General features: G+C 40.9%; 1 protein-coding gene across 19 annotated transcripts in view; it reads left to right on the forward strand.

Moving 5' to 3' along the window:
• Positions 1 to 12,169, forward strand: part of LOC138763606 (single-stranded DNA-binding protein 3) — a 189,855-nt gene that overhangs the window by 52,030 nt on the left and 125,656 nt on the right. The window lies entirely within an intron of this gene.

Genomic DNA, 12,169 nt, shown 5'->3' on the forward strand with positions numbered 1-12,169 from the left:
TCACCCTCTCCACTTCTGATTTCCCCCAACGATCATTGGATTTTACATAAAGTCAATAATCGGCTCCTTGGTTTTGGTGGGCTTAGGCCTTAGATTCCCACAGTCATTCAGTAAGGAGGAGATATTGTTTACAATTTGTACTATCATAACAGGCGCACCTCAAGAATGCACGCATAGCCCACTGTTCTACTTGCTATACACCAATGACTGGCCAGACATAATTCCAAATTTAAAAATTTGCCGATGATTCCACAGTTGTCGGCAGAATCACAAACAGCAATGAGGAAGCGTACAGGAGGGAGTTAGATCAGATCATTGAGTGGTGTCATGCACTCAATGTTAGCAAAACCAGGGAGATGTTGTGGAAGTCGGGAGAACATGATCCAATCCTCATCGAGGGCTCAGTAGTGGAGAGTGTCAAACACATCAAATTCCTTGGTGTCAACATCTCCATGGATCTGTCCTGGAGCCTCCATGTCAATGTAATCACAAAGAAGGCTCGCCAGTAGCTCTACTTCGTGAGGTGTTTGAGGAGATTCGATATGTCACCAAAGACTCCAGCTTCTACAGGTGTACCGGGGAGACCATTCTGGCTGTAACGGAGGGTTGGATCGAGGGTTGTTGACTCGAGGGTTGTTGACTCAGCCCATGACATCATGAGCACCAGACCGCTCCATCGAGGACATCGACAAGAGATGGTGTCTTAAGGATGCAGCCTCTAGCTCAAGGATCCCCACCACCCAGGCCATGTCCTCTTCATTCTGCTACTACTATGGTGGGGGGGGGGGGGTGAAGAAAGGTACAGGAGCCTAAAGATGGGTACTCAGTGGTACAAGGACAGCTTCTTCCCCGCTGTCATCAAATTCCTGAATAATCAATGAACCAAAGACACTGACTTTGACTTTTTGTGCACTTTTTAAAAATTGTTAAGGTGGTTTATATGAATGTTTGCAGTGTGATTCTGCCACAAAACAATTACTTTCTCAAGACGATGATTTCTGATTCTGAATGCGAGGTGTCGTGAGTAGATTGCTCAGTCAAATTTTCAGGTGAAAACTTGATCAATTAGTTTTGCAGTCTTAAGCTAACTGTTAGCGTATGAAACAATGATGCAGGTTGACAGATTATTTGACATAATGAAGCTTAACAGTTGCCACTGTTTAACCTTAAGAAGCATGGAATCAAGAATGTTTGATAAAACTTGTAAAGTGCAGGCAAATAAAAGGATTTTCTTCTAGTTTTGAGGGTGTTCGGTGCACAAGGTGCCACCCTAATGTGGTTCCTAGTCATCATAGTTCAGTGCCTGCAACTATTTTCTGTATCAGAAAAAGTGAACTATAAATTTGCCTATTTAAATAAAGGCAACTAAATGTGTCATAAAAGCTGTTGAGAAAATGTTCTACTGGTAACATGAGCTTAGCAAAATAACCCTGCATGCAGTTAATATACTGCTGAAAAAGAGTTTGGATCCAGTGTGTAATTAAGCAATGCATGACATCCAGCTGAGTTACATTACCCGCTCCTCCAGATCAAGAGAATTTGTTATGTATTGCATTGTTATTCCAAAATGAGAGCCTCAGCCCTTGGATGGGATGAAGGAAACTAGATAAAAGGATCACTGTCACTGTATTTAAATAATAGGGGTCTGAAGATGAGAAAATTGTTGTTATTGGCTTGTGGATGAACTATTTTATTAAAGTGGGTTGCCTGTGGGAGAAAAATTAAAAATAACTGATTTATTGAAGAAAGCAGTATTCAGTATCTTGGTAAATTTTGAATATTAACATTTTTATGTCTAAGGATGTGCCACACCAGGGCTATTCAATAAATTTGTGTGCTAGTTCTTAACCATGCTAAGGGTAGCTGTTAAATATTGAAGCAGTGTGATGTGCTTTGCTTGAAAATGGTTGTTCACCTACGTAGGTGACTGAGGAAGAGGTGATATTCACTGGTCTTTGTTGGCGGATGAGGTGTCAGGGTGTTCGACGTGGCAATAGAATTTTTCTTCTATACTCCACAGCATTTCATGAGTCTCTGAGAGTGTGGAACTTCAGACTCTGTACATCTGAATGATACAGTGCGATTTCTTTAATGGGAATGCGGCAAATTCTTCAAGGTTTGGTGTCCCCAGAAGTACATTTGTTTATGATGCTGAATTAAAGTTTTAGTTGTAATGGGCAAATTTTAAAAATAATATTGCATGAGAGCGTTATACCCAAATATATAGAGCTCTGTGCTAGGTTTTCATGGTGGTATTTTGAACTGATCATTCAACACAGGCGCACCTCAAAGATGTGTTCTTAGCTCACTGCTCTTCTTGCTCTTCACCCATGACTGTGTGACTCGGCACAATTTAAATGCCATCTACAAATTTGCCAATAAAACCGCAGTTGTCTGCAGAATTGCAGTCAGCAATGAGAAAGCATGCAGGAGTGTGAGAGATCAGCTGGTTAGTTGAATGGTGTCACAACAACAATCACCTTGCACTCAGCATTAGCAATACTAAGGAATTCATTGTGGATTTCAGGAAAGGGAAGTCTGGAGAACACAAACCAGTCCTCATCGAGGAGTTGGTAATTCCTGGGTGTCAGCATCTCTGAAGATCTATCCGGGGACCGCCATGTCGATCCAATCATGAAGGCTTGTCAGCAGCTTTACTTCTACAGGTGGGCATTCCGGGTGGTCTGGTATGGAGGTGCTAGTGCACAGGGCAGCAAAAGGCTACAGAAGGTTATGAACTTCGCCAATGCCATCATGGGTATTAGTCTTCACTCCATTATTGGCATTTAAAAGAAAGAACCCTCCATCATCAATGGCCTTCACCACTTAGGCCATACTGATACCATTAGGAAGGAGGTACAGGAGTCTGAAGATGAACACCCAACATTATAAAAACAGCATTTTCCCCATTGCCATCAGATTTGCGAATGGACAATGAACCAGACACTACTTCACTTTTTTCCCCCTCTTCTTTTGCACTATTTTATTTTTAAATAGTGTATTTATATCTGTAATGCCCAGTGCTGTTCTTGCAAAACAAAACACATTGTGATGTATTCATGACAATAAATCTGATTTTGATAACCTCAGTGAAAGTACAATTGCAGCTCCTCCTGTGTTCTTGGCATATACGAGGATTTTCAACTGTTACTGATTCAGTCTGCCGCTAACAAGATGTTGGAAATTGTGTACTGCTGTGCATGAAGTTGTCCATATTTAGCCTTTGGGCCTTCATAGCTTTGTACCATCCAGAAGCTTGAAATGGATTTTCCTCCAACCCGAAGATTGATCATTTGCAACTTTGTGTTGATACTCAAAATAGAATAAATTTGGATGCCCTCATCAGTTCTTTTTGATAAAGACCGAGAGAATGATAAATTATTTAGCATTTCACCTCTGACTTGCCTTTTTAGAGTTGAGTCCTTCAGCTCAACTCGTGCATGCTGTCAAGACTGGCATCGTGGGCTGGTTCCATTTGCATGCATTCTAAACCCTTCCAATCAATATGCTTACCTAAATGTGGTTTGAATGTCACAATTGTACCTGTTCCTAAAGCTTTCTCTGGTAGCTTATTCCAAATACAGACCACCCTCTGGGCAAAAAAGTTGTCCCTTGTCAATCTCCCCTCTCACCTTAAATTTGTGCCATCAAATTCTAGAATCATTTGCATTGGGGAATAGACTGAAAATTATCTTTTTTTTCTCTGAAAATGTCATATCATTTTGAAATTATGCAGTTGTTTTGTCATCGATCACTGTTCAAGACAATACCATTTTATTTGTTTACAAGATTAATACTTGAATCAACACATCAAACTTGACCTCCACACATACACCCAGTGAATGACAAAATTGAGTTTTACAACAGGTTGCGGCTTTTCTCTACAAGTCCAGGAGGGCTTTAACAGTAACCTTCCTCATAAAGCCTGTGCCAAGTGTGTAGCTCAGCATACAATCCTGCTAATGGAATACGTGTCAGTTTGCAGCATTCATTTGTGGGCAGCTCCTTGTATCAGAAGACCAATATAGTTCATAATGATGCTAATGATGGGGCAGCAGTTTATATTTGTCTCGGAGATTTTCCTGGAATAGCCCGCAGAGCAGAGTCCTACGTGGTACAGCTGCACAGGACCTACTTTGATTTTTAAAAAAATTACTTCCTTTTTCGGACATTATTTTGAATAAAGTTTGCAGAAGGAGATGGATGGCAATTTTATCTTGCATGTATTAAAATATTGCTTATCTGAATTGTCTCCCTGGGTGAACATCTCCATGTTGATTGAGTTTGGCAGCTATGATGTAATACAGTTGGATTGTGGAAATGTGTCACACGTTTCATTTAATACAGAAAAATTCCAGTTATCTGGAATTCAAGCAACTGGCAAAAAAAAATTGCAAAAAATAATGAATAAAAAAAATGGAAATTTAAAATTGGCCACACCTCGCCATTCTCTCTCTTTTTATTTATTTATTTTTTTATTTTTCACACCATAAACCACATTAACCATGATACACACTTTTTCCTTTTCAAACATAACCTCGCCATTCTCCATGCAACCTCAAGCAACCGGAAAATTAACTTGTCCGCCATCTGCCAATCCCTACCAGGGGCTTTACTGTACTTGTTTAAAAAACCTCTATAACGTGGTGACATTCTTTTCTCATACTTCATTACTCTATCATTGAGGTTGTTGATTCAAATAGAACTGTAGACCATTTTCTATCCATTGCATGAATCCCTTTCTCTAATCTCTCTAGGATTTACTGATACAGTGTAAAAGTCTACCCTTTATTTTTGGCCCAAGCTGCCCACCCACCTGAGCTCTTGACACCCTTAATGCAGACTCTCACCTAGGCCCAGTTTACCCACCTATCCAAGATTTCGATGCCTCTACTCCCATCTCTTGCCCATGCCCCAGCTGCTTGCCCATTTGAGCTCCCAACACCCTGAACGCTGCAGGTACTTACTGGGGTCAATAGTAGTGTGCAATTTTACCCTAAAATTGGACCACAAAATTCTATTATTACTTGTGTATATACGGTATACTTCCAATTTGGCTTTCACGTCACTGTCACAACCAAAGTTGTGTCTTAACCAAAGTTTCAGAATGTGGAGTATCGTTTTACTTTGGCGACCTTGCAATGTTGATATGATATTTCATGTCCTTGACCTTACTGCCATTTTTTTTTTTACAACTATCTTACCTATTCTGCTTATTCTGCTCGGTACTCAGAATTTATAATTGAATTGTTCAATGACTAATCAATTCCCTGGTTTGGGGAGGGGAAGAGGAGTGGATCTCCTTCATTAGTACCATTGGACATAAACTAAATGGGGTCATTCAAAGGCAGAAAGGACATGTCATCTTTAAATCTAACAATAGATGCCAGAATTGGAGGGAAAAATGTCAAATAACTGCACGGTAAGTAAAAATCTGAAGAAATGTAGAGGAAAGGAAGAATCTTTAGTGCACTTTGCAGATCCCTGAGGACCACAAGATGAATGGATCAGGTGATTAAGAAACTTTATTGACATGGGCCATGTTAAACAGCGCAGCATAAGAGGCCACAACTAGAGTACTATTTAAATTCTGCTTGCTACATGACAGGAAGGATATGATGGCTCTGGAGAGGATGCAAAGGAGATTTACAAGTATATTGCTGGGATTGGAGAACTGCAGTTACAAGGAGAGACCTGCTACTCTGAGGCTCTTCTTTTAAAACAGAAGAGATTAAAAGGAGAACTTGAGATGCTTATGCAAGTTGAACAAAAAGTTCCACTTCCCTTCGCAGAGAATTTGAAAATTAAGGGATGTATTTGGTAAATTGTGTGAAAGATGCAGAAGTTCTTATAACAAATAAAATGTATCTGAATGAGTACTGGATAAATAATAGAGGCTGGAGTAAGTCTAAAGCCCCTTTTCCGTTTGCACCTTGTCCTAGGAATTAACAGAAATTAACTGGTTAAGGGTCCAGTGGAAAGGAAGCAATCAGCACGCGTTAAATCACGCCGGGAATTGGCCTCTACTCCTACTCATTATCCCCAGTGTCCGCTGACACCGGTGTGCTGATTAAACTAGCGGGAGAAAGGACAACTTCCATCCCTTCCATTTGAAGGTAGACTCTCTGATCCCCAGGGATGAGTTGTATTCAGTGGAAAAGTAGTCACTAGTGGCCCAGTGGAAACAGCACCAACGACTTCCTATCCCAGGACACTGCACGGCCAATTAACTGGGATGCCAGTGGAAAAGAAGGCTTAAGATGGTCATCGTTTGGCTGGTATGGGATCCACTCACACAGTAAATTTCTGTGATTCCATATTGTAATAGTTACTCTCTCTTTTAAAACCAGGCTTTGTTGATTAGGAAGATGGGGAGAAGAATTGTAACAAGCTTGGAGTTTATTACCATTTTCATTGTAGGGTTTCAACCATCAGAAAAGTGTGTTTTGAGCCACATTTGCAAAGTTGTATCTTTTCATTGTATTGTGGAAATTATTGGAAAGTTGGGTGTAAAAAAAAAAAAAGAGAATGGTATCACGACAACTGCCAGTTGAGCAGAGAACAGAAAAAAATTGATACTTGCGAAAGGGTTCAGGGGAAAGCCTCCAAGATGCAGACAGAAGTGGAGCAGCTGGAACTGAGTCTGTATTTACATTTACCAGTAGTTTTGGAGTGACGGTTAAAGATAAAGGATTAAATCTTTAACTGGTGCTTTTCACATCAGATGAGTGGGTGACAGGAGTATCACAAAGCTGTATAGATTTTTGTAAGCTTGTATTGCAACAAAGAAAATGCTTTTTTTGGGCACAAGCTTGTTAGAAAATGGTCCAGGAGCATGATGCAGTGGGAAACTGGTGGTTTTCTGCATGCAGATCTGAAGGAATGTGTTTGTTATTTTCTAATCCCATTTTCATCAACGTAGGAAGGGACTTCAAGATTCTTAAAATTCATTGGAAAAAAATTCTTCTTAATGCTCACTCTAGCTGAAAAACAGAATTGCACTGCTTGCTGCTACCATCTCGGCCTCCTTTGGTGTATTGTGATTTGTTTTGTTGCAGATGTAGCACCCATAAAAGATTGAAGCCTGATTTATTGATGCTGCCTGCTGTATCTGACTTGAAAATGGCATCCCTCTGGGGCTTGCGGTCAGTGTTGTCATGTGATTGATGCCTGTCAAACTGCCGGTTTAGCAGATTGTGAGGGGAGGAGAACAACAGATGCTGGATTGTGTGTTCCATATGACACAGAATCTGCACTCAAAGAGGCAGATGGGAGCATACTCCTGTATTGAACAAAGTATTGCAATGGATTATTTGCCGGAACAGAACCATGTTCATAAAAGAAAACAAATGATTTATTTGTATATATCAAGCATACTGCTGGGAAAGATGAACAGAGACTGATTTTTAGCTTTTGCATGTATTTGAGTTAAAACCCTTAACCTCATCTGGGCTGGGATGTTCAAATCGTGTGTTTCTAGGAAAAGAAGCATTAACGAAGTAGAGCATATGTAAGGGGGAAAGGAAGGAACTTCCAGTGAATGGAGGGATGATGATAAAATGATGAAGGGCAGAGAAAGTGGAAGAAGTGATATTTGCATTGATGCCTCAAAACCATGTCATTCTGAAGATCTCAGAGTCGCATGGCATTGAATTGGGCCCACTGGTCTGTGTTGGCCGTTAACCACCCATAATTGGTTCCTGCTGTGTTGTGCCCCAGATTCAACCACTCACCCAAACAGATGTAGTCATAGACTTCCACAGCTCGAAACAGGCCCTTCGACCCGACTTGTCCAAGGCTGTCAAACTAGTCCCATTGCCTGTGTTTGGTTCCCTGTCCCTCTAAACCTTTCCTATTAATGCACCTATATGCATGCTTTTGTACATTACAATTATCCCCACTTCTACCACTTCCTCCTGCAACTCATTTCATACTCCCGTCACCTTCTGTGAGAAGAAGGTTCTCTCTGGTCTCATATCTCCTCTCAGCTTAAATCCATGCCTTTAGTTTCAGATTCAAGATTTCTTCTCATGTACACGAATACATAAAATTTGTTTTTGTTTGTTTCCCCTGTAAAGGCATATAACGAGTTGCCTCTATCAAGGAAAGAAAGAGGCAAAAGAGGATCCCTTTAGAAACATGGTGTAAATGGGTCCAACGCCTGCATCAATGCGGTCTTCTCCTGTAATCTCCGTAGCTGCACTGTCTCCTATCTGATCAAGCAATGAACCTGAGCTTGAAGCATCCAAGTCACCCGTGGTTGCTGCAAGGCCTTCATCCACTAAACTCCACATTGGACACCCTTCTCTGTATGATCTCCCTGCTGGGGGTGTTGTCTGTGCCCTGTGCAGGTCCACTGCTCCTTCAAATCGTGGTCTGGGCTGCTGAGCCATCATCTTGGGCTCAGAGCCCTCTGGGACCTCCATGTAAATAAAATAAATTGGTGGCTCCATTTCACAGACAGTTTAAACCTACACAGGGCTGTCAGGTGACAGCCGAGCAGTGGGACCCTGCAGAAAACCACTGAAAGCTGCTTCTCTGCTCCTCCTGGTCTGCATGATTGGCATTGCTGACGTTATAGTAGTAGCAGCACCACCAGTACCATTGTGATTTCCCCTATCCTGAAAGAAAAAGACGAGTGTCCATTCCCTTCTGGTTTTTCAAACCACTTTGAGGTTACACCCTGTGCCTCTGGGAGAAAGGTCCCAGCCCCTTCAAGCCTATCCTGCATTCTTGTGAATCTTTTCTGCACCCATTCCAGCATAATGAAGATTTTCCTATAGCTAGGTGTCTCAAAATACTCCCAAGTACTGCCTCACCTTGATCATGTAATATTCCTGCATCTGTACTCAAGTAGCCTGACTAATGTAGGTAAGCATGCTTCACCCTGTCTACCTGTATCTGTGCTTTCATAAAGCACTCGCACCAGCCAATTAACCCACTAACTTGCACATTTCTGGGATGCAGGAGGAAAGTGGAGCGCCTGGAGGAAGCCCAGAAAGTGCAAACTCTGTACAGATAGCACGAGGGGCCAAGATCAAATCTGGGTTATACTGTAAAATATAAGTTGAAGCAAATGCACTGTTGAAAGTTTTAAACAATGCACTTAACCGTGAGCCAGTATAGTTAAAAAGGCATGTAATGGGTGATCAAGTAGAAGTACAAACAAGAAGTTTCAGCCAAATAGGTCTCTCCTACTTTTGAGCGGAGCAATCTCGTTGATTCAATTCTTTGCGCATCAGTCGTCCTTTGGTTTTCCACATGATGACATTGATGGATGGCATATGGCAGCCAAATAATCTTACAGCACTTTTGATCTTTGGATGACCCTATGTTTAATGAGGATAAGTGAGCAAAGCTGACTGAGAATGTATTAGAATATACCAATCTAAAGGTGATAATGCACAATTCCTTGAGCAGCAGATGAACTGGGTGATAAAATGAATATGGTCTTGTGATGGTGTATGTTCAATATTTAAATGACCTACAATTCATTCCTCCATCAAAACTGGTACTGAGATTGTGATCAAATTTTTTAGACATACAGCACGGTAGCAGGCCCTTTCAGCCCACGAGCCCGTACTGCCCCCATTAACCTACAATCCCCAGTATGTTTTGATGGGTGGAAGGAATCCTGACCCCCTTCCCCAGGGAAAACCTATACAGACATGGGGATAACATGCAAACTCCTTACAGACAATGCAGTCCCAATCGTTGGCACTGTAACAGCATTGTGCTAAATGCTGCACTAACTGTGCCAAATGAACTCCAGTTCCTTCAGATAGGTGCAAGTGAAAAGGACAGGTGTTGAGGAGCAGTTTGATGAGGATTGAAGATGACATCATCTGTCTTCCCATTGTTTTGGTGAATGAAGTTCTAGTTTGGTGATGGTGGGTTTATCGCAGGTGATGCTGATGTACAACTGGGTTTGTATGTGGAGAATTTCTTTTGTCAAGCAACATCATGTGGATATGAAATAATGGGCCAGGGATAGATTGGAGGAGCAGGAGGTGAAGTATTTCAGTTGATTCTTCTGTTGTTGCTGGGAATAGTCAGAAATCAACTGTTAGATCCTGGATGTGTATAACAAGCTAGAGGCCTTCATTGCTCTGCTTCTCCAAAATTTGTTATCTGTCTCCTTGCTGTTAAACTGTCAGAACGATGGTCATAAGTGATAAAACCTAGGAACTGATATCACATTTGATAAAATGTTCTAAAGGTAATTTGATGAGGAGCGGGGTCTTCACATGACTTGTAAAGTTTTTTTAAAAACCTTGTGGCACCGTACAGTAAAACGATAATCAGGCAGCTTTGGAAGCAGAGCAAGCACATTTTTCAGATTATTGGATATTGATGTCATGAAGTGAGCCAACATTATTAAGGACCCCCATCATCCTAGTTCTCACTGCTACCTTTGGAAAGATACAAAGTTTAAAGTCCAGTATCTCCAGGTTCATGAGTAATTTTTTCCCAACCACTCTTTAACCTCCTTTACCACTCAAATCATAAACAACTCCGTGATCACAAAAAGACCTCCCTGCACAGTTGCACTATTTCATTTACTGAACTATTTTCTTGCATTAATTGTAACTGAATACATTGCCCTTTGTATTTATTATCTCTTTCTGCAATACGATAATTTAATTTATACTATTGTGATTCTTTTAAAAAAAATAAAATCTGCAGCAAGCAATAAATTTGGTGCATCTGTACATTGTATGTGTGAATATGGCAAACTAATCATCATTATTCCTAATACTATCCCATCCCTTTACTTCACTCGTATGTGTTTAGCAGAAAATGTTCAATGAGCCTGATGAGTTTTAAGTGGGAAATTGAGTCATTGTGAGTTTTAACTTGTATTTCTCATTTTGCCAAAGATTCACATATGCAAACACTTTGGACCCCAGCTTTGGCCACAGATCTACTGTAAATATTCATGTATAATGCATTCTGTATATAATGCAAAACACCCCCCCCCCCCCATTTTTGAGGGAAAAAGGGGGAAAATTTTACCCCTGTGTATAATACGACCCCCTTCCCCTCACCTGCCCGAATCGCGCTGCCGTCTCTCCAGTCGCCCACCTACCTGAATCGCGCTGCCATTTCTTATGACCCTTCATTCTCCTTGTTTCTAGAATTCCTTAAGCTGTGTAACTACCTGTCCTATCAGCACTTCTCAAATTCTGCTCCCTTGCATATTTAATTACCCCAACATCAGGAGCCAAGCAGCCAAGATCTTAAGCTCCAGAAATTCCTCCATAAACTCCTCCATCTCTTACTTTTTTCCCTTTCCTTTGAGATGCTACTTAACTGATCTGCTCACCTGCACGAGTCGCGCTGCCGTCTACCGCTCGCCCACTCATTCGCCTGCAGAATTAAAAAAATTTTTTACTCTTGAGTATAATGCAACTCACCCCCCCACCCATTTTTGAGGGGAAAAGTGGGGAGGGAATTCTTTTGCATTATACTCGAATATTTACGGTATTTGTATTCAATCTACCTTCACCCCCACCCTTGGGATGTCCAGCCAATAGCTTAGCCCCCAGTCTTAGCCACACATTCAGCTTTTACTCTGGACACCCAGCTCACACTGGATTAATGAGCGTATCAGGTGCTGAAACGTTGGGATTTCTGAGCAATTAGCCCTTAGATTGTTGGAGTTTCAGTCTGCATAGTTACAGTGCCTGGAATTGATAGTGTGAGAATTAATTCCCAGTGTTGAAATTCCAGGTGAATTTTTTTTTAAAAAGAGGAAGAATTTAAATTACATAATTGTTGCTTGTAATATTTGAAAAGCATTGTATGGCAAGAATGTGAATGGGTCAATGCAGATTAAAAATGGAATGACTCGGAGTAGAGAGAGAGAATAAAATGTTATGAGATCAAATATTATCCTTTGAAGTGGACCATGCTCAAAGATTCAAAAAGCATTGACTGAAGGGTGCAAGCTATTTAGATGATAGGATCTGAAATGGGCTTGTAAATCCAAGCACCTTTCACTGTACTAAAAATTTTGTTCTGGCACCTGCAAACTAAATATACTTTTAGGACAAATCTTCTTGCCTAACTCAAATAGGAAAAATATGCGGCATGTTAAGGATAAGAAAGCACCTTTTCCCAGAAGCACTTGAATGTTTCATTCTAGTTTTCAAAGAATATGTATGTA

The sequence above is a fragment of the Narcine bancroftii genome, chromosome 5, assembly GCF_036971445.1.
Source record: "Narcine bancroftii isolate sNarBan1 chromosome 5, sNarBan1.hap1, whole genome shotgun sequence".
In the NCBI taxonomy this organism is placed as follows: domain Eukaryota; kingdom Metazoa; phylum Chordata; class Chondrichthyes; order Torpediniformes; family Narcinidae; genus Narcine; species Narcine bancroftii.